We start from the raw sequence: 21741 nt of genomic DNA, 5'->3' as shown, positions 1-21741 counted from the left end.
AGAAGATTGAGTTAGGGGACCTTAAATTCTCTTTAGAATTGAATAACCACTAATTAGTTCCATATGTATTCATCACATTTCCTATTTGAAGATGTTCAAAAGGAATGCTTCTATTAACAGTCATTAATTTGAAAAATTTGGGCCTTCTTTCATGTAAGAAACCACACTACTTCCCTGGTCTATCTGGAATCAGCATTCTTGATGGTAAAAAGATAGCTGGATTCATGATTTTTATACCTGCAATATTATCTACAAAGTTATGTAGAGAATCAAATATTTAAAAAATCAAAGCAAATATAATGGAAAGTGAAGTTATTTGTGAAAATTATAATCTCTACCTTCTTTGAATTTTTAAAATATAATGTAAAGTGATAGTTAAAAATGAGAAGATCATTGGAAATCTTCTAAATATATTGGGGGATGTCTTTTAGTACTGGCTTTGGAAAATAGGAGTTCTGGTAGGTTAGTCATATCAGATAAGATATTTATTTATTTATTATTCTTTTTAGAGATAGGACATTGATTGAGAGTAGTTTGTGTGCTGGGAAGGTAACTCAGTGGTAGATCACCTGCTTAGCAAGTGCACAGCTCTGGATTTGACCCTCAGCACCATGAAAGGGAAGAGGGGAATGGTGGAGGGAGAGAAGTTAATACATTTTGGTTGTGGCATTTCTGAATTTATAAAATAACAATCAAGACTGGCAGTTTTTGAGCAAGATTTTTTTCTTTACGATTGACCAAAAGAAATCCATTGCATTGATTTAAGATACTCTAAATACAAATGAATATTTTCCACAGAAGTCAACATAATCAACATTTGTCCTGTGGAAATCTTATTTTACATGATATTTATTTCTGTAAATTAATGTTGGTGCTAAAAGTTCACTTTATCAATTTATGAAATTTTTGACTGAACTGAAGATTTTCTTGGATATAATAATTTAACAGTAGTGGAAAATGATTAGTGACTGTTCTGCTTTATTGAATATGAGCTTATTATGAAAAGTCCTTATTGAAGCCTTATTTATATAAATGAAAAAGTTGGAGAGTGTGGGTGGGAACACATTCTCTATATTCTATTTAGATAATTTTTGATGAAAATTATCCATTAATTTTTAAAATTCATGTATATGTATTGTTGAAAAATAATTGTTATATTTTTTACATATTTTTATTGGTGCATTACAATTATACATAATGGCGGGCTTTATTGTTACATATTTATATGAGCACATGATATAACAGTATAATTTGGCAACATCATCCCCCAGTATTTCCCCTTTCCTAAATTGATCTTCCTTTGATTTTTCATAAGATACCCACCATCATCTTTCTTTTTCCTCATTAACTTTCACATATGAGAGAAAACATGACTTTTCACTTTCTGAGTTTGACTTATTTTGCTGAACATAATGTCTTCAAGTTCCATCAGTCCTCCTGCAAATGACATAATTTCATTCTTCTTTATGTCTGAATAAAACTCCATTGTGTATATATACTACATTTGCTTTATTTATTCATGTATTGATGGATACCTAGGCTGATTCCATAGTTTGACTATTATGAATTGTGCTGCTATATAACATGGGTACATATGTATCACTATTGTATACTGACTAACTTTAGGATGAATACTGAGGAGTGCTATAGCTTGGTCATATGGTGGTTCCATGCCTAGTCTTTTGAGGAACTTTCATACTGGTTTTCATAGTGGTTTTACTAATTTATAATCCCACCAATAATGTGAAAGTGATCCTTTTTCTCCACATCCTCTCCAGCATTTCTTATTCTTTGTATTGTGAATGACTGCCATTCCAGCTGAAGTGAGATGAAATCTCAGTGTTTGCATTTCCCTAACTGCTAAAGAGGAGTTGCATAGTTTCTGATCTAATTTCTAGGTCTTGGATTCATTTTGAGTTGACTTGTGCATAGTGATGAGGAGCTAGTCTCATTCTACATATGGATAGCCAGTTTTTCCAGCATCATTTGTTAAAAGGGCTCTCTTTTCTCCATTGTATGTTTTTGGCAACTTTGTCAAGGATAATATGAGTAAATCTGTGTGGGTTCATCTCTATGTCTTCTATTCTGTTCCATTGTTCCATGTGTCTGTTTTTATGTCAGTACTATGCAGTTTTTGTTATTATAGCTCTGTAGTACAATTTGAAGCCAAGAATTATGATGCCTCCAGCATTACTTTTTTGGACCTATAATTTCTTTGGGTATTCTGGTTCTTTTATTCTTCCATATGAGTTTTAGGACTGTTTTATTTCTAGTTCTGTGAAGAATGTCATTGGCATTTTGATGGGGATTGCATTGAATCTGTGTATTGCTTTAAATAGAATGACCATTTTAACAGTATTAAGTTTGCCTATTCACAAACATAGGGAGGTCTTTCTATCTTCTTCAATTTCTTTCTTCAGTTTTCTATAGTTTTTCTTATAGAGTCTTTCTCTTCTTTGATTAGATTTTTTTTCTTGTTTTTTTTTTGAGGCAATTCTGAGTGGGATAGTTTTCCTGATATCTTTCTCAGCAGATTCATTATTGGCATGTGGGAAAGCGAGTGATTTTTGAAAGTTGATTTTGTAACCTGCTACTTTGCTAAATTTGTTTATATATGCTAGAGTCTTCGCTGGATCTTTTTGGGATCTTCTAAGTACAAGATATCATCTGCAAACAGTGATAATTTAACTTCTTTCTTTCCTATTTTTATCCCTTTTATTTCCTTCTCTTTAGTAATTGCTTTGGCTAGAATTTCTAGTTCTAGTACTACACTGAACTATAGTAGCAATAATGGACATCCTTGTCTTGTTCCAGATTTTGGAGGATATGCTTTCAGTTTTCCCCCATTCACTGTGTTATTGTCTTGGTTTGTTGTATATAGCCTTTATAATTTTGATATAGCTTCTTCTACCCCTAGTTTCTTTTTTTTTTAAATCATAAACATGCTGAATTTTGTCAAATGCTTTCTCTGCATCTATTAAGATGATTATGTGATTTTTGTCCTTAATTCTATTTCTATAGTGAATTACATTTATTGATTTGTATATGTTTAACTATCCTTTGAAACCCTGGAATAAAACCAACTTGTTGTACGATCTTTTTAATATGTTTTTGAATACAATTTGCTACTATTGTTTTAAGGAGTTTTGCATCTAAGTTCATCAGGGGTATTGTCTGTAGTTTTCTTTCCATGATGTGTCCTTATTTGGTTTTGGTATGAGGGTGATGCTGGCTTCATAGGATGAATTTGGAAATGTTCTGTACCTTTCTATTTAATGAAATAGTGTGAGGAGCATTGGCATTATTTCCTCTTTAAAAGTCTGATAGAATTCAGCTAATAACTGCTAAACTTTGAAAATATTTTGTAGGATTCTAAATTAAGTTACTAGGGAAGAGAAACAAGGCATAAATATTCTATCATGTTTAGCATCAACCCATTCAATAAAAAATACAATGAGATTAATGTGGAATGTGGATATTAATAATAATTAGGAGTGAGAATTATTAATGTACATTTAGAAAAGCCAGATATCTGAAAGTCTTTTCCATAGGTTTTTCTAGGTGACATTGCTTTGCATTTTCTTTTTTTTATCTAACTCCTCATTAATTAAATTTTGAATCATATTCATAAAATAGAGGGGGCTCAGATTTTGTCCTTTGTCTAAGTACAGTTCAGATACCCATATGCATTTACTTTAAGCTGGTCAATAATATTTAAATTAATAGAGTTTGGATTCTTCTTTCTGAAGTTTGATTACTAAAGTTTCCTTTTTTCCTTTTGTAGAGGTACTAGAGATGGGTACTGGGCTTATTTTATTTATTCATTTACTATCCTCATTACTTTAGAGCCTGAGGTTGCACCTTCAGATTACATTTTTTAAAACTATGAAAATGATAGAGTCATAAAAATAGCAATAGTATGCTACTGGAAAAAAAAAAGATTTTGTCCTAGGGCTTCGTAGTTCACTGAGACTTTTCTTCGACCAGGGCAGGTAAAATATTATAGAGAGGGAGGCCCTTGACAAAAAACAACCTATCATAAATTCCCTGAAGCATAAAACTGAGAATCAGTAACACTAGATGATCTCAATTGCCAAAGAACATATTCAGAGAATGATGGTCTTCTGAGGTAACCAGGGCTTCAGATATGCTCATTTGCCCTCAGGATTTTATTAAGTGGCTTCTAGGATGAGTTCTATTTTGTATGTCTAAAATAGACTCATACGTAAGATATTTTTTTATAATAGAACAAATGACAAGTCACATTTCTTAGTAAGTGTTAATAATTTCTCTGTAAAATAAATGCTATTTTTAGACTTAAGTATAGACATGGTGATAAATGTAAATGATTAGTAATAAGAATGATTTCCTCTCATACTTGGAAATGAAATTATTAAAGCCATGTTAAATATCAGAAAGTCTGTTATGTTTAATACATGTAGATGCAAATGGAAGCATGTGTTGTAGTCACTAGGTATTTATTGATTGATATGATGAATTGAATGCTGATAGATAAACGGATTTTTAAAGGAAATAACTATTAATGCAGCAGACCTCAATCCTACTATTGTTTTTCTTAAGGTGTTATAAAACACAAAAGGCAAGGTAAATTCTAATTTTACTTAACTTAAAGTATAAATATGTGCCTTACAGTGGTGTAGTGTTTGGAGGGGACACTATAAAATAATCTGAAAACCAGTCACGTCTAATTAGGATTTTGAATTCTTGTAAAATGGACATTGTTGTATTAGATGTAATATTTACTATATAGACTGTATTTCTTAAATTATTATATGCTAGAATTGTTTATGCACTATTCTGATAACTCTTCAGAAAGATGTGGCTCTGAAACTATTGAATTATGTAATGAAATCTGTGATTTAAGGGTCTTAATGCAGTTTAATGTTCTGCTGTGAAGCTAAGAAGTCTATAGAGAGACTCCACGTTCTACTGTATTCTTTCTTCTCTAGGTACTTGGTATCTAATGTTACTTTGCAAAAACCAGAGAGTGTAGAGTGTATTAGATTCAGTGAGACCCTATACTCTAAATGGTTTCTGAAGGTTACTTTAACCTTTGAAATTCCCTGTGTTCTTTTCACCTTGGAAAAGCTAAGGGAGAATCTATATTTTGAGAAAACCCAGTAGCATAAATCCAGATAGCTAACTCATTCTCTTTTTATTTAGTAGTAGAAAAGCCTTTGTAAAAACACCTGCCATCGCCATTGTATTTTCACTCAGCAGTGAGGTATATCAGAAAGTTTCTATTATGTGTATTTCTAACTTTGAGATTTTTAAAATCAAAAGTAAAATCATTTTTTAGCAGCAGATATATGCTTAACAGAATATTAAGCAAATATTTCTGTGCTAACATCTGACAAGGGGCTAGGTGAGTGGCTCAGTGGTAAAGAATGTGCTTAGTTTATGCTGGGTCCTGGGGATAGTCCTCAGCACCTACAGTCAAACACACAAATCTGACGTGCTTTTAATATGGGACACTTAAGTCCAGTTGTAAAGTCTAAATAGGAACCAGTTGTTTTTAGGAAAGAATAGTAATTATTTTAATTGCCCCAATTATATATTTCTCCCATTTCTTTAATGAATTTGCAATGCTTCCCATAATACATGTTTTAAAAGGATATTTAGGGGATTTATTGTGGGTTTCAATTTTGTGAATTTTTATTCATTGAGAATTTCTGAATAGTATATTTTGATTTTATTATAAAATCTAAAATAAATGAAAGTGAAGCTACTTCTTAGGACTCCATTCTCCTTTGCTTTTTTTGAAATAGTGGAAACTGCATATGTGGAGATAAATCCTTAGAATGAATATATTACAATGAGATTTGATCTCTTAAAAGAGTAAATTAAATCTAAAATATTTGAGTTTAAAAAATTACTTTTAATTATGTTTGAAATTCTTTTTCTTCCTTAGTTAAATTGAAAAGGTTAATTTAAAAATATTCTATAGAGTATTGTTTTTGATTACATAAATGGGATATGAGAACTTTAATAAATGTTCTTCCATGTGGTTCTTGCAAATTATTTTTCTTTAGAGATATTGTTTGTTCTTAAAAAACTGTTAGTGCTAAGTATTTGTGATAAGCATTGAGATAAGCTACATTTAGTTCTAGCTGACCTCAAAGGAGCCTTAAAATAGAAATTATATGTTTGTCTCAGCTACAGTTTAGAATTGAAAAAAGAAGGAAGGCTGACAAACTGGCAATGTTACCTGAAGAACATCTGAATGATGCCCAGGAATGCCTTTTTTTTGGCCAGTAGGTCAGAGAGTACAGCAGTGTGGCAGACTAAATCTGCTCTAGTTGCTTGATCCCAGCTTATTTTGATGAAAAAAAAAAAGTAGTAAAATGAAAGTAATCTTTCCAGAAATTATTTATGGAATAATTTACTCTCAGCATTCCTTTAAGTACGTTATATGTAAAATGAAGGGGAAAAAATGTAATCTCAAATTCTGAAATCCTCCTCTTTGTTCACAATCTTCTTATTTTCAACTGCATTTATGCCTTTCACCCTCTGAACATTTTTTGTACACTCTTTCTGCCTTGAGGTCCTCAATAACATCAATCCCCATTTTATTTCTCTTGCCTTCTTACTTATTCTTGCCAGGACTATTTCAACAATGTCCACAACAACCCTTTGCCCTACCCTTATGCCATACCTATATTAACACTGCCTCATCCTCTTTTATAATCTTCTTTCTCTTTATTCACTACCATTATTATGGTAGTGAAGGATATTATGGATAAATAATCTATAGTATTTTCATTTTTTATCACTCATTTCAAGTTCAACTCTTTTTCTTTTTTACACATATTTTATTGGTGTGTTATAGTTGTACATAATGGTAGAACTCTTTTGACTTCTGTTAAAATCAAGCTATGGAAATTGCTTCCTTCTAAGATACTAGTTTCCTTGGGCTTACCACATCTAGTATTTATCCTCCTTAGCCACATTGCAACAGTTGACCATATTTAACAAGCCCTCTCTTATTGAAAGTATCTCTTCTTTTTTTTTTGTTTTTTGGTTTGTAAGACATTTTAAATGATGAATTCTTTTTATTTCTATTTCTAACAGGTCATTTTAACTTTTATTTTATGGCAATAGTTTCAATATCTCCCCTAAGTCAGTCTTTGGGGAGTGTTGAAGGTCAACCAATGCAAATCAAGATGAAGCCAGAGGGGCAAATATAGGACTGAAAATAAAAATCTAAGTTGGGAGTCATGAATACAGATCTAGTCATAGAGGATCTTGAGCAATTACCACAAATAAAGGCCTATAGCTTTCCAGTTTGACAGCTGGCATCCTGATAAATCAGACGGACTTTAAAAAAAAAAAAAAACATGGTTGGAATCTGGCAACAAAAAACTTGAGGGCTGAGGATGGATTCCATCTGTCCCTTTTTCTGCCTATGAACCCATAACTAATTCTAGTTTATCCAGTGACTCTCAGTACCTGCAACTTGTCCTGGGCATTCCAAAGGTGGATATCAGCTTCTAAAAATGTTTCTTCACCTCATACTCTTTTGGAGACATAGAGTGTTGGAATTAACTTTGGTGCCAGAAGGAGTTTAGTACCTTTTGCACGATATATTATGTCTTGAGTACTTGGGAATGCGTATAGGAGGTGTTGAGTATAGAAGGTAGTGGTGGGAAGCAAGAGGGGCTCTGAATTGAAGAAATTCATTATGGGTGGGACATGAAGGACATTGAATTATGACTTTAGATTGGTCTGAGAAGTAATTAGAGTTCATAGCAGGGTTTGTCTGAATCCCTTTTCCACAGGTTGGTTGAGCTAGGGCATTAGCCAAGTTTCTGGTGTGTTCTTGAACCTGGGATTCCTATTCAAATTAGTAGGGATCACTGAGCATCAGAAGGAAGAACCAAGTCAGAATCAATTAAGGAAAGCTGAGATTTAACTGCCAGGAAGTGACCAAAAACTTGGAAGGAGTGAATGTCAAAAAGTTTTTAGTGAAAATATCTGGTTTGGCATTATTGCTCCCCAATAGACATTTTGTGAAATAATGAAGGAAAAAATGAGAATGTGTTTGTCTCAATCTGTTGTTTGTATAATAAGCTCCAAGGTATATTAAAATGAAATTATAATTGCCACTTAACCCAAAAAGTGTCTATTTGACATAGATATTTTTCAAGAAAAGTTTATCTGGTTTCCACTCCAGAACTTTTACATATAAGATGATTGGTAGTTTAATGTTCTTTTCAAAAATAATAAACAAATGAATGTTTCAGGAAACCTGTGATAGTCTGAATCAGGTGGAACTGATTTAATGTTATGGATAATTACATAATTAGTGCTGTAAAAAATAAATCATACTATATGCTTGATGGACTGGAGCTGTTGTGGAGGAGGTATGTAATTATACAATCAGCAACCTCCTCCTATGCTGATTCTAGGTAATCCTTTTTCTGCCTTGTCTGAGAAGGGGCTTCCTGTCTTGTGTTTCCTGTCTTCACCCCTTGATAAGTTTCTTCATGACATGGGTTTGTGTGAGATCATTCTCTGATACCAGTGGCTTCCAAAAATTTTTAATATAAACCCATAGTAAGAAATATATTTTACGTCAGGACCCAGTACCCTGCACACATGCATACCTGAAACCAAGGTTTGTGAAGCAATTCTTATTCTTTCTGATCTACTCTATTAATCTGTACTGCTTTATTTTATTTTTTAAAAAAATGCTGGTTGTGTCCAGCCAATTGATTTTAGAACCTATTAATGGCTCATGACTCACATTTGAAAAATATAACCTTAGACCCACAGTGATTGCTAATGTCCGTGGAAGGGATTCAGAGAGTGGCATAATGGGGCTGCCAGGGGCTTTGTGTAGCAGGTGGTGTGGCATGGTTGAAAGAGCAAGAGCTTTGGTGTTGGGAAAATTTGGTTTTAAATCTCGACTTTTCCTTATTTTAACTGTGTGACTTTGAACATGTTACTGAACCACTTTGAGCCTCAAATCTCTCATCTGTAGAACAGGGTCTCAAATAGTCACAGGAGTCAGGAGGTGGGGATGAGGGGGGGCTATGTGTGAGGGGAATGTGTGTGGTTGTGTGCATTAAATGATATCATGAAAGAAAATATCTGGTCAATGCTGTGAAAGTAAAATACATGTTGCGGTAGGTGATTCATCAAGTTTAGTTTCTTCTCATAACTCTCACAACCTCAGACACCTCAACTGTAGAAAGATGTAGTTACAATCTTTGCCTCATAGGATGCTTATAAGGCTCAACTGACAAAATGGGAACCAAGGGTTAATAATTGATCATTTCTATTAGCGCAACCTTAAGTCAGCTTTTCTGTGGCAGAATAGATCTTTGTACAATGGCAAGTCCTGCAAATGTTAAGTGATAAAACTAGGAAACAAAACTGGTTTTGAAATCCTCTATCCTAACTGCTACTGACAAGGATTGTTTTGAGATATAGGAGTGCTGCATGTGGAATTCTGCTACCAAAACTGCTGAAGGATTATTTATAGTGCCTATTAAAGTTACAATATACATTTGAAGTTCCATATTACATTCTATGTAGAATTTAAAGAAACTTTAAAGCTATTGCATAAAGGACCTTGTTTCATCAAGACCTGGAAAATGATTGCCAAAAGACAACTCTAATTACCTGTCGTATAATATTTCTGCCAAATTTTCTTTATCTTAACTGGAATACATCACAATAATATAGTTGTGAGATTTAGAATAATCTAAGTCCCCTCACTAATCTCACAGCTTGAAAGTTTGGGAAGGGGGAAACTTCATTGTATCGTATGTTTGTTTGTTTTTATAAAATCACCTTCTTTTCTTTAAATATGTACAGTTCTTACTACTTCTGAAATAATCTATGACTTTGAAATGTGAATTCCTCACTAGTTTTAATTTTGGACTTTCTTGCCTAAAAAGCTATTCCTTGGTTTTGTTACTGTCTGTTTTCTTCTCTTCTATTCATCTTTTCTCTGGGATTCTACTGAGATTGTGATTATTTAGTGCTAACCTGAGCTTTGTTGGTTGTACGGAAGGGACATAAATCAGCCAAGGCAAGTATGAAGTAATGACAGCTACAAAGCATCTTTTCCATATCTCTTATTCTCCACAGTGTTCAATCTCTGGTTTCTTTGAAATGTTTCAGTCTCACTTTAGGTATATGTTGGTTGATTACACTTGATTTCTATACCATTTCTAAGTTTCTAGTCCTTTACATTATGTTAGGAAATCACCTAACACTTTTTATTAACTTCAAATTGCAATGTAAAAGACATTCAGGAGAAAGGGCCTGGTTCCTTTAAGACAGAATTATTTTTTTCTTTTTTTTGCCAGAATGCTCATTGTAAAACTGAAGGGCTTAACCATAAAGGGCTTCAATGTAAATTGAATATTGATAGAGAAGGCAGGTTAATTGGCCTTAGTTACTAGGTTGCTAAGGAAGCATTTTCCTGATTGGGAGGAAACTCTCCTGGGTGTTTTGCAGCTTCTTGTGGACCTAAGATGCTTTGTTTTATCTCTTGCTTTCTGTTTCTGAGTTGGAAGAGGAAAGAGCAGAAAGCTATCATAGGAATGAAAAGCTGTGTGCAGCAGATGGTTGCTCTGTCTTTGCTAAGGAAAGAGAGAGAGCTAAATACTGACTAGCAACAAGCCAATGCCAGTAAGGACTCTTTTGTTTAAGGCAGACAGTTAGAAAATACCATGAGGGCAAGATATAAAGAGCTTGCTGGGAGGACATTGAGAGGTTAGACCAGGGTTTTTTCAGTGTCTGAATATATATAGGCAAGAGAAATTAAAACATATTTTGAACAGGCATCCAACATCCATGTTAATTCATAGAGTTAAATGTTTTCAATATGGTTGAGCTTATTAAGAGTAGCTATTTTGCTTGTATTTAGTTGTTTATATTTTGAAAGTTATGTACTATATTGTGTATTATACTTAGCAAATTTAGATTTGTTAATATATAATTGTTTTAAGAAAGAATGTTTAGTTTTAAGTATCTCTTTATTTTTGTATATAGTTTATCACCTAGTAGCAATGAAAGTATTTGGGGTAAATAAATTACTCCAATTTTTCATTGAAATATTTTTTTCAAAGGAAAAATATTTTTGCATATTGACTTTCTATATATGTTCTGCTCTTTGATTATACTTAGGTAATTTATAAAGTATTATTTCTACATGCTGAATGATACTCCATTAACTTCAGGAAATTAGTGCCTGTATTTTGCTCAATTTCATTGCTTCCTCTTACTGCTTCAGTCAACAGATATTTTTAAGTACCTATTGAGCATCAGGTACTCTGCTGAAGGATACCATAAGGCATAAAAGTCTTCTAGGAAGTAGTGACATACTTCTCAGTAGAGTTTAGAAAGTGAACGTATTTTTGCTAGCATTTTCTAATCTGTTTTAGATTTTCTAGGTTTTCTTCATTATTAGTATTAATTTATACTCTTTATAATTAATTAGTATTATGTATACTGAGTATTAGTATTATATATAGTGATTATTAGTATTTTATGCCAGTTTTATTTTGTTTCTTATTTTTAGTGCTTGGGGATTGAACCTAGGGGTGCTCTACTATTGAGCTATATATTCAGCACTTTTAATTTTTTTATGTGGAGGCAGGGTATTGCTAAATTGTAGAGGCTGTCCTGAGACTTGTAGTTGTCCTGCCTTAGCCTACCAAGTAGTTAAAATTACAGGCATGCACTTATGTGCTTAGCTGGCACTCTTAAATTGTAAATTTTTTCCTGACAATGTAATTGGGATTATCTTATGGACACATATCTTAAGAGAGAACCAGACTTTCTTGGCTCATTTCAAATCCTGGAGTGTCATAGGAAGGTACTGAAGTCCTCTTTTATAGCCTCTTGATTTTTTAAAAAGGATTAAAAAATTTTGTTCTACTTAGTTATACATGATAGCAGAATGCATTTCAATTCATTGTACACAAATGGAGTGCAACATTTCATATAGCCTCTTTTGAATTTGCTTTTGGTTTTCATGGGTACACAGTTCCTGTCAGCTTACCAAGAGGATGTCAGAAAAGACACATTGTGGGGCATCCTTTTAAGGACCTCTGATTGTGGTAGTAGTCTCAGAGAAGCTAACTTATCATGAAATTGCCTACTTATAACCAGAGAGCTTAGTAACTATATGAATGGTCAACAATGATGAATCTTATACTGGAAAGCCAAATAAAATGTGAAAAACATTCACAGAAGAATTGATTAAGTTGGACTCTATCACTTGTTTAGTAATAGAATAATATATTAAATATATGAAGAGTATTCAGTAGTTTTTGTAACTTTTTAATCCTGAGGTACAAATCCATTCTGATGGTTTTTTAAAAATGATATTCTAAGTTCCTGTTTTCAGATAGCCTAATTCTAATCTTGCCTCACAATCCTTTGGTTCAGAACTTTGTAGCTTGGATCATCTTTCAAGGAATTGAGGTATAGTAGATGAAAGTTGTCTGCAGAGAGAAAGGAGAACAACAAATAAAAGATCCAGTGTTAAAATTGTAACGTTTCATATAGATTTTGAGTAGAATTATGAATAAATGAAAGAAAATTACATTTGTAATAATAATATCTAGTGGCTTTTTGTATGTCACATTTATTTTAATTGATATCCATTACTTTGCAATAAGTGTTTATTTATTTATATATATTTTGTAGCTGTGAAAGACACTGCACTTGACTGAGCTTTAAATTTTTTTTTCCAGAATTCAACAGCTTTTATTAAGATGAAGCACAGCTAGTAAACTCATTAAGTAAGGACCCCAGGCAGTTCTCCAGTGCTGAGTCTGAAAGCACAGTAGTGCAGAGATCTTTGCATCACCATCATGAATGACCTTGAAGGAAACCAGCATTTCATAAAGCAAAATCCTCTCTGTGGCACTTCATTCTGATTTGATTGATGCTTTAGAAAAAGCTGTAAGATTTTCTTTGCTTTATAGTGTGGGGTATATACTCTTTATACTTCATAGATTTTTCTCTTGTCTGGAGTATTTTGTTGGTAGGTCATTATAGGTTCTGATCTTTCACTGACTGCAGTACGAGTATATGATGAAATCACTCTACTTTGATCAATTATTATTAGAGAGTAAGGTCTTAGTTCATTGGGATCATGGTTCTTAACAATAGAAAAATACTGATTCTCTAACTTAAATGTAATCCACTCATTTTCCTTCCATCATAATCTTCAAATGACTCGGTTGGTCAAAAGTTTTTTAATACTGAGATTATATTATTTATATACAAAGGATGTATATTCCTCTCTAGCCACTATCTACTGTACTTTCTTAAATTGATGTTCCCCTCCTTTTAGTTTTTCACTTTGATATGCAGCAGAGGCTCTTAGTATATAATTTTACATCCAAAGAAATAGACACCAGAAATCTTAGAAGATAAAATGATTATTTTTTTACTCTTTGGAGTTACTTGGTGATTTCCTACATAAGAAGTTATTATTTGAAGGCACAAACGTTTACTTGTCTCCTCTGACACTGCTGTATGGAAAATCAGGGGAAATCTTTTCAACATTTTAGCTGTAAAAAATATTTAAGAGCTATATGTGACACTTGGGGCTAGTTTTTTAGGCTTGACACAGGCATTATAGTTAGGTAGAACTCTTATCAGTTGTAACCTGGTGGATCACAGAGATCATTTAGGGTCTCCTTTCCACCAAGGAGCCTCGCCAGCAAGTGAATCCAAACTCCAGTGCCTAGCCTTCTTTCTTGGGGATCCACACTTGACAGTTCTGATACACCCCTGCTAATGTGACACTGAATGTTGCTCCTCTCTTGGCCCACTTTTTTTGCTGTTACTTGCATATTGTCCCATGTGAATCACCACGTGTTTCTAAATAATTCTTATAATTAAATTCAAAATCCTGGTCTCTCTCTCTATTCACAGTTTGGTTTAATGCTCAATGGTTATATCTGGACTAAGCCAATCATTCAGTTTTCTTGATAGGCTTCAAGTCCTGATCCCTAAACTTCTGTTCTACAAAGATAAAAGGATAAAATCAGAGTGGCTTTTTTCTAGGCTTCTTGATCACAATAACAATACATTGATTCTGAAATTCAGTGAAGTGACTTGTGAGAAGTTCTGAAGAAGGTAAATAAGACACAAGAAGTATATTTCAGGATCACTAGAAAAACACCCTCCCTTCCTCTCTCCCTCCCTCCCTTCCTTCCCTCCTTCTTTCCTCCTTTCTTCCTTCTTTCCTTCCTTCCTTCTTTCCTTCCTTCCTTCCTTCCTTCCTTCCTTCCTTCCTTTCCTTCTTCCTTTCTCTTTCTCCTCATTTGTTAAACTCAGAATATCTCAGTAAATAGATTCTTAGCCATGCCAAAGTGTTTTTTCTTCAATTAATTGATTAACATTATCTCTCATGGGCAACTTCATTTTGAAGACCCTCTTAAGTCTTTGAACATGCTTAATTTATTCTAGCTGATGGACTTCAATATTTTTCTGTTTTAAAAGTATACTATGAATGCATTCAGACTAAAATAAATTCTCATTAATTTATAAAACTGTTAGTAATATTTCATTTTTTAAAAATAGTCTTTTAGTTGTAGAGGGACACACAATATCTTTGGTTATTAATTTATTTTTTATGTGTTGCTGAGGATTGAACCAGTGACTCACATATGCTAGGCAAGGGCTCTGCTACTGAGCTACAGCCCCAGCCCCCAATGTTTTATTTTTTTAAACCAAACTAACTAAAATGGGTAGAAATTTACTTACTTTGTGATATAGGAAGCAAATCAGGAAATATTGGAAAACTATAGTTTTAGTAAATAAAGATATAATTTTTCAAGATAATCACAAAGTTCCCTTTGACACTTGGTTTTTAAATAAGGTAGATAAACAATTATAGCAACAATTAAAAATTATTAATGGTACATATAAAATATAGAATTGCAGTAAGTACCCACAAAATTTTTAAGAAATAATTACTTTCTTAAGCTAGTAAAAAGTATGGTTATTTACAAAAACTTGGTAAAAGTTTGAACAAGCCTTTTAGAAATGTTTTTTCTAAATCTGTATTAAAGGACTATTTTATTCGTTTCTAATTATTCCTTATTAGGCCCCCAAAATGCATTTAAAATATCAAATTTTTATTTGTGAATTGATTATTGTTTAGTTACAATGTTCATTTTTCAGATACAATGGATTAGAATGGATAATATTAATTTAGAATAAAAGCTTAAGTGACAATTGATGTCAAATAAAACCTGTATTAAAAAAAAACTGTGTCAGTGGTATATTCTTTAAGTTGTTTGATTGAGTTTTTCACCAAAATATCATTTCCGACCATTTACCAATTCACTTCTCAAGCTTTTTTTAAAATTTATTTTTTAATTCTAATTTGTTATACCTGACAGCAGAATGCATTACAATTCATATTACACATATACAGCACAACTTTTCATATCTCTGGTTGTATATAAAGTATATTCACACCATTCATGTCTTCATACATATTTGGGGTAATGATATCCATCTCATTCCACCATCTTTTTTACCCCCATGCTCCTCCCCTTTTCTCCCACCCCTTTGCCCTATCTAGAGTTTTTCTAATCCTACCATGCTCCCCCTCCCAACTCCACTATGAATCAGCCTCCTTATATCAGAGAAAACACTTGGCATTTGGTTTTTTGGGGTTGACTAATTTCACTTAGCATTATATTCTCCAACCCCATCCATTTACCTGCAAATGCCATGATTTTATTCTCTTTTATTGCCAAATAATATTCCATTTTTTTGTGTGTATACATATACACACACACACACACACACACATATACCACATTTTCTTTATCTATTCATTTACTGAAGGGCATCTAGATTAGTTCCACATTTTAGGTATTGTGAATTGTGCTGCTATAAACATTGATGTGGCTGTGTCCCTGTAGTATGCCGTTTTTAAGTCCTTTGGGTATATACTGAGGAGTGGGATAGCTGGGTCAAATGGTGGTTCCATTCCCAGCTTTCCAAGGAATCTGCATATTACTTTCCATATTGGCTACACCAATTTGCAGTCCCACCAGCAGTGTATGAGTGTATCTTTCCCCCCCACATCCTCGCCAACATTTATTGTTGTTTGTGTGCATAATAGCTGCCATTCTGACTAGAGTGAGATGAAATCCTAGAGTAGTTTTAATTTGCATTTCTCTAATTGCTAGAGATGTTGTAATATTTTTTCATATATTTGTTGATTGATTGTATATCATCTTTTGAGAGGTGTCTATTCATCAATTCTCAATCTTCATTGAAAAACTACTCTGTGCTATATTTAGCATGAAGAAAAATAATCAAGACATCATCCTTACTTTTTTTTTTAAATTTTTTATTGTTGGTTGTTCAAAACATTACAAATTTCTTGACATATCATATTCCACACTTTGATTCAAGTGGGTTATGAACTCCCACCTTCACCCCATACACAGATTGCAGAATCACATCAGTTACATATCCATTGATTTACATATTGCCATACTAGTGTCTGTTGTGCTCCGCTGCCTTTCCCATCCTCCACCATCCCCCCTCCCCACCTCTCCCCTGCCCTCCCCTCCTCTCTCTCTACCCCCTCCACTGTATAACCCTGAGGGTCTCCTTCCATTTCCAAGCAATTTCCCTTCTCTCTCCCTTTCCCTCCCACCTCTCATCCCTGTTAAATGTTAATCTTCTTCTCATGCTCTTCGTCCCTACTCTGTTCTTAGTTACTCTCCTTATATCAAAGAAGACATTTGGCATTTGTTTTTTAGGGATTGGCTAGCTTCACTTAGCATAATCTGCTCTAATGCCATCCATTTCCCTGCAAATTCTATGATTTTGTCATTTTTTAATGCAGAGTAATACTCCATTGTGTATAACTGCCACATTTTTTTTATCCATTCGTCTATTGAAGGGCATCTAGGTTGGTTCCACAGTCTTGCTATTGTGAATTGTGCTGCTATGAACATCGATGTAGCAGTGTCCCTGTAGCATGCTCTTTTTAGGTCTTTAGGGAATAGACCAAGAAGGGGAATAGCTGGGTCAAATGGTGGCTCCATTCCCAGCTTTCCAAGAAATCTCCATACTGCTTTCCAAATTGGCTGCACCAATCTGCAGTCCCACCAGCAATGTACAAGTGTACCCTTTTCCCCACATCCTCGCCAGCACTTGTTGTTGTTTGACTTCATAATGGCTGCCAATCTTACTGGAGTGAGATGGTATCTTAGGGTGGTTTTGATTTGCATTTCTCTGACAGCTAGAGATGGTGAGCATTTTTTCATGTACTTGTTGATTGACTGTATGTCCTCCTCTGAGAAGTGTCTGTTCAGGTCCTTGGCCCATTTGTTGATTGGGTTGTTTGTTCTCTTATTGTCTAATTTTTTGAGTTCTTTGTATACTCTGGATATTAGGGCTCTATCTGAAGTGTGGGGAGTAAAGATTTGTTCCCAGGGTGTAGGCTCCCTATTTACCTCTCTTATTGTTTCTTTTGCTGAGAAAAAACTTTTTAGTTTGAGTAAGTCCCATTTGTTGATTCTAGTTATTAACTTTTGTGCTATGGGTGACCTATTGAGGAATTTGGAGCCCGACCCCACCGAATGTAGATCGTAGCCAACTTTTTCTTCTATCAGACGGCGTGTCTCTGATTTGATATCAAGCTCCTTGATCCATTTTGAATTCACTTTTGTGCATGGCGAGAGAAAGGGATTCAGTTTCATTTTGTTGCATATGGATTTCCAGTTTTCCCAGCACCATTTGTTGAAGATGCTATCCATCCTCCATTGCATGCTTTTAGCCCCTTTATCAAATATAAGATAGTTGTAGTTTTGTGGATTGGTTTCTGTGTCCTCTGTTCTGTACCATTGGTTCACCCGCCTGTTTTGGTACCAGTACCATGCTGTTTTTGTCACTATTGCTCTGTAGTATAGTTTGAAGTCTGGTATCGCTATACCGCCTGATTCACACTTCCTGCTTAGCATTGTTTTTGCTATTCTGGGTCTTTTATTTTTCCATATGAATTTCATGATTGCTTTCTCTATTTCTACAAGAAATGCCATTGGAATTTTGATTGGCATTGCATTAAACCTATAGAGAACTTTTGGTAATATCGCCATTTTGATGATGTTGGTTCCATCATCCTTACTTAAAAAAATGTTTTAAAAGTCACATATTTGAATAAGCAGTTGAGTGAATTCTACAAAGAAAAAATGTTTTCTGGTTACTATTATAAATAATAAAATTATAATTTATAATATGAAATACTTGAATAGAATGACAATAAAATTAACAAAATAAAAACCATAAAATCAGTAACAATAGACAAAATAGTAATAGTTTTAAGAATATGTCTGGAATAAAAAGCATATGTTTATTGTAGTCCTATTTTGTATGTGTCTGAATGATTATGTTTGAAGTATGTGTTTTGATGATCTATTACTGCCTAAAACAAAACAAAACTTAGTGACTTTAAACAATAATCTGGGTCTAGAGACCATTATAAAGCTCAGTTGGGCTGGATATCCAAGATGGCTTTTTTATTTAGGTGTTTGACATCTCAATTTGAATGACTGGAATGGTTGGGGCTAGTAGAGCATGTCTCTCTCCCTCAATGTATAGCCTCTTCACATAGCTATCTTAGACTTTTTCCAGCATGGCCATTTGAGGGTATGTGGACTTCTTATTTAGTGGCTTTCATCTTCTTGAGCTTGGATTTCAAGAGACTCCATGTGGTAGATAAAGGGATTCTTATGACCTAGTCTTGTTTATCATGCAGCATCATTTTTACCACATTCTGTTGGTCAAAATGAGTCTCAGTGTCCTCCCAGAGTCAACGGCAAGAAACCATACAAGTACATATATACCAGGGAGCATGGTTTATGGGGGAGGAAAGAAAGGAGAAAAGGAGGAGAGGAAGAACTTTCATCTGTATATTATTCAGAGTTTAGTTGCAAAAAATAAACTTTTTTCCAAATTTTTATTGGTGCATTACTGTTGTACATAATAATGAAACTTATTGTCACATATTTGCACATGTATATGATATAATTTGACCAATATCACTCCCCAGTACTTCCCTCTTCCTCCCTTCCTCCTGCTCTCTAGTCCCTTTAGTAATCTCCCTTTGAGATCTGCCCCTACCACTTAGTTTTCCTTTTCTCTCTCTAGCTTCCACATATGGAAGAAAACATATGCCTCTTGACCTTCTGAGTTTGGATTATTCTGCTTAACATAAGGGTCTCTAGTTCCATCAATTTTCCTGCAAATGATGTAATTTATTTTCTTTTTTAAATGGCTGAATAAAACTTCATTATGTATATATACCACATTTTTTTATAACTTTACTGGACACTTACACTGTTTCCATAGTTTGGCTATTGTGAATTATTCATGGATATGCACAGGTATGCATGTATCACTGCAGTATGATGACTTTATAATTCTTTAAATTCTTTAGGACAAATACCAAGGAGTGTTACCTCTGAGTCATATGGTGGTTCCATGCCTAATCTTTTGAGGACCCTCCATATTGATTTCCATAGTGGTTGTACTAATTTACAATCCCACCAATAGTGTAAAACTGTTCCTTTTTCTCCACAACCTCTCCAGAATTTATTATTATTTGTATTTTAATGACTGCCATTCTGACTGATATGAGGTGAAGACTGAGTGTGCTTTCCATCCCCTAATTGCTAGTAATGTTGAACATTTTTTTCATATATTTGTTGGCCTTTTAGATTTCTTCTTTTGGGAAGTGTCTGTTTAATTGACTTGCCCATTTGTTAATTGGGTTATTTGATTTTTTGGTGTTAAGTGCAAGAAGAAACTTTTAAAGACTTCTTAAAATAATTGCCTTCATGCTTTCATTTGAGTTCACATTGAAAATCTAATGGGAACAAGGTATTACACAGTCACTAGGGGAAAGATTCAGGGAATTGACTTGCCTATTGACTCAGCACTCAAAAAATATTAATTTTGAGACATGATTTATACATCAAGAGTCAAATAGTAATCTATAGCAGTGACAAAAATTTTCAAACAGGGAAGAGAGAAACATAGTCTGAAATTATTTAGGAAAACTTCATAATAGAATTGAGACTAAGATAGAGATTGAAGGTCGGGTTACATTTTGAGAGAATGAGTGGTCCAGACATCTCTGAGTAAAGAGCTGAATTCCAGTTGTTTCAGGGAAGAGAGAAGTGATGGGAAAGGGCAGGACTGGGATTATTAGGGTGAGGCAAGAGAAACATAGTTACTTGGAGTGAGTGCCTCCTTACATTTTATTCCCTAGGTGACTCCCTTACTTTATTCTAGTCACAGTCCTGGGGATGAAAATTAAAGGGGGAAAAATGAAAAGCTTGGTGAATGTTATAGTTTGGTTCTGGAAAGTCCCCTAAAGTTTCATGTGTTGAAGTCTTGGTCCCCAGTACAACAATGTTCAGAGATGGGACTTTTGGGAAGTGAGGTCTCTGATATCAACGGTGGATTAATTCAGTGGTGGATTCGTAATTTAAATGCACTGTTGGGAGGTTGTGGAAACTGTAGCAGGTAAGACCTAGTTGAAGGGAAAGGTCCTTTGGGGTTTACCTTTGGGGACTATATCTTGTCACCAAGCTCTTTCTCTCTCTACTTCCTGCTGCTATGAGGTGAGTAACCTTGCTCCACGACATCATCCCCTTCATGTTGTTCTGCCTCAGCACAAGCCCACAGCAATGGGGACAAGTGACAATGGACTGAAACTTCTGAAACCATGAACCCAAATAAGTCTTTTGCCATTAAGTTGTTTTCTCAGATATTTTGTCACAGTGGTGAAAAACTGACTTATACAGTGACTGACTGGATATAGGGAATAAATATAATCATAACAACACCTGCCACACTATGCAAGTGCTGTTCTAAGTACTGTGCCTTTAACCCTTAAAATGTTTGTGTGCTGTAGTTTTATTGTCTCTTTTTCCCAAAGGAAGCCCAGTGAAAAGCCTAGGTTACCTAGATAGTAAAAGAAAGAGGTAAAGTGCAAGAAAAAATAATTTAAAAATGAAAATTATACTAAACATATACAGAAGAATGAGAACCAATTCTAAATAATGTCTTTCAGAAACTAAAAGAAAGGACAACATTTCCCAATTCACTTTATGAAACTAGTATTACACTGATTCTAAAATCAAAAGTAATACACAGAAGAAAACTAGACATATATCCCTTATGAAGATAGTTGCAAAACTCCGGATCAAATATTAACAAATAGAATTCAGTGATATATATTAAATTAAATTAATATTATATTAAATTAATATTATATTAAATTTATATATATATATATATATATATATATATATATATATATATATATATATATATATATATATATATATATGGAATTTTGCACCAAGACCAAAGTGTTTTATCTAGGGATGCAGGGATAGTTCACTATTTGAAACATTAATCAATGTAGCCCACCATATTAACAGGCTAAAAGAAAAAAATCACATAATTATATTAATAAATGCAGAGTATTTGACAGAATTCAATACCCATTCATGATATGAACTCAGAAAAACTGAAATAGAGGGAAAATTCCTCATATTGATAAAGAAAACTTTCTCTTTCTTCTTTTCCTCCTCCTCATTCTCCTTCTCTTTTATTTCCTCTTCTTCCTCCTCCTCTGCTGGGGATTGAATTTAGGACCCTGTATATGCTAAATACATGCTGTACTACTGAAATATCCAC

The 21741-nt window shown here is 33.8% G+C and overlaps 1 protein-coding gene across 8 annotated transcripts in view; it reads left to right on the top strand.

Annotated features, from left to right (window-relative positions):
* Window positions 1-21741, top strand: part of Atg10 (autophagy related 10) — a 304230-nt gene that overhangs the window by 87217 nt on the left and 195272 nt on the right. The window lies entirely within an intron of this gene.

This window comes from Marmota flaviventris, chromosome 5 (assembly GCF_047511675.1).
Source record: "Marmota flaviventris isolate mMarFla1 chromosome 5, mMarFla1.hap1, whole genome shotgun sequence".
Lineage (NCBI taxonomy): Eukaryota > Metazoa > Chordata > Mammalia > Rodentia > Sciuridae > Marmota > Marmota flaviventris.
The sequence above is the reverse complement of the archived record's forward strand: the minus strand, read 5'-3'. Positions and strand labels throughout refer to the sequence as shown.